The following is a 2,567-nucleotide window of genomic DNA, read 5'->3' on the forward strand; positions in this document are numbered from 1 at the left end:
ATCTTGTACCTGATACGCTCTTAGCTATGATACAAGGGTATTGTAACTGTAATTATCTAGTCTTCTACCCCATCAAAAACCCAAGAAGTAAAATAATACTATCTGAGTAAGCAGGAAGTGCAAGCAAGCAACTTCCAAAGTATGCAAGAAATGACAGAAATGGCTGGCTACCAGGACTGTCACATTGTTTTTCTGCAACACCGGGGCATCCACTATTGGACAGACCATTTTCAGAAGAAGGAAAGTTTGAAAGACTGTCCCACACTGTCTTGACAAGTTTCATCGTTGTTTTTCCTTGAGTCCTGCTTGTCTAGATTGGACAGAGTGATTACTGTCAGCAGTTGAGGCAACAGCAGTTCTTTTTCCAATAGACCATTTTTGCCAAGAAGACAAATTTCATGTGAAGTGCCTTTGATGCCCAACATCCTTCCAGGAGTAGATCGGAGCTGCCACGAGCAATCTTGTCCAACATCAATAGAATTCTAAGTCATTAAAACATTCAAACGCCTTATTCTCTAGGTCTATGAAATGTTTGAAAATTGCCTATCCATCTGAAATTTATCTCTCTTCATCTAGAAAACCTAACTAACAGTTGGACAAACAAGGGTGATTATTAACCTGTAACCCTTATTAACCTATATAACTGAAAGACTAAGGCTTCACATTATAAAAAAATAATCTGCAAACAGATGTACAGTATAAGGCAATGATCTCAAATTTGACAGTATACAAAAATGTCTTAATCAGAGGTGGAAATGTATAGTGCAATATGACAAAAATATCCCTAATTTCTATCAATATGCAAAATAGTCTAAACAGCAGTAGAACATACATACAGTATGACAATAGTTTTACACTTATATCAATACACAAAAATATTTTAAACAGAAGTAAGAACATATGTAAAAAATATAACAAATACAGTTTCAAATTTGTATCAATATACAAATTATCTTAAACAGGAATAGAAAAATAATTTTACATTTGTATCAATATACAAGAATACATACCAATGCAAATTATCTAAAGCTGATAGTTGCTAAATTTATTTACAAGTAGATACAATAGTCTACCATATTGTTCTATCCTATCTATTTCCCTACTTTCTTTTCCAAAAGAGATTCTTCATTCTAAACTTTATTGTTTGACCTCCAACCAATTTACAACTTATAACCAACCCCTTACAGATGACAATTATCCAAAATCCTGAGAAAACAAAAACCTCTTGTGAGAGGGAGGTGTCATTTTCTAAGAATTGCTTCCTGCTGTTTAGGAGGCGATATTATTTATGTGGGGTCCTGTAAAAAAAAAAAAAAAAACTATAACAATGGTTAAATCTCATGAGGACTAGCTTAATGTTTGTAGCCAGTCTCAGAGTGATGGGTAAAGCTTATCTGAAGTTCTGGCTAGAGGTGTAAGTTGATGAATTATTTCAGCTAGCCACCTTGGAACTGTCCTGAACAATTTGCAGCCCAAAGCCAGTCTTTGTGTGGTGTTTATCAGCTCAATGGCATCATTATGAACCAGGTAGAATCACTGTTGTGGGGCCCCATCATTCATCTGGAGACTTCAGAGATTGTGGTTAGGAAAATTTATTGTTCACTGTGGAAATCTTAAACATTATTAATATCAAGACAGAAAGTTTAAATTTTAAGATAGTAATATATCTAAAGAAAGGTTCTAAAGAGTCAAGAATAAGCATGGGGAGAAAGAGAATTATGGTAACAATAGTCCTAGATTTTTGTTTTCTTCTCTCTCACACCAGGTGGTTCTTTTGATATGAAACAGAAAATCTTAATTTTTTTCTTTTAATAACACACTTGGATTTCGAGAAGGAGAGAGCCACACTCCAATTCTAAAGCCAGCTTTAATTAGGACTTCAACTTTTTTGAGAAGTAAAAAGATACTGATGTTTAGGTAATGAACTTTTACCCCAATGAGAATATTGGTATCATTAGGTCAGATTTTTCTTTGCTTGGTGGCTGGTTTTTTTTTTTTTTTTTTTTTTTTTGGACAGCTTTCCCTTCTTCTTTAGATGTCTAGATGTCCAAGGTTTTTTGATTTTTTTAAAGATGAGTATTTCTATTTTTCTGTAAAGACAAAAACAGAACCCTGCCCTAACCCTTGTTTGGTGAGTTTTACTTACAACTAGTAGAATTGTCATATCAGTGGATGAACTATCACTTCTGCTTATTAAGAAGTTTCTCCTGTTTGAATCAAATCTTTATTAATTTTGGTGGTATTCATAGATTTTTCTTCTCCCATGGAAACAAAAGCAAAATGCCTTCCCACCATAACACATATCCTGATTTTCATTCTGAGGTCAATACATCTTCAAAGTACACATGCTGATTTAACTCATTAGTTTTTTGTATTGTTCAGTGTTTCTCCGCAGCTGTATACCCATGATGACCATGACTTCTAATGGGTATGTAATTGCAGAATCAGCCTTTTCAGAACTCAAAACTGTTGCCCATTGAAATCCTGAAAACACACCTATTGTAATGTACACATATTTTAATTTTCCAAATTCTACAAAATGAAGCGCACTCATTTGTCAAATTTCA

This window comes from Peromyscus californicus, unplaced genomic scaffold (assembly GCF_007827085.1).
Source record: "Peromyscus californicus insignis strain IS unplaced genomic scaffold, ASM782708v3 Scaffold_20__1_contigs__length_68692818, whole genome shotgun sequence".
Lineage (NCBI taxonomy): Eukaryota > Metazoa > Chordata > Mammalia > Rodentia > Cricetidae > Peromyscus > Peromyscus californicus.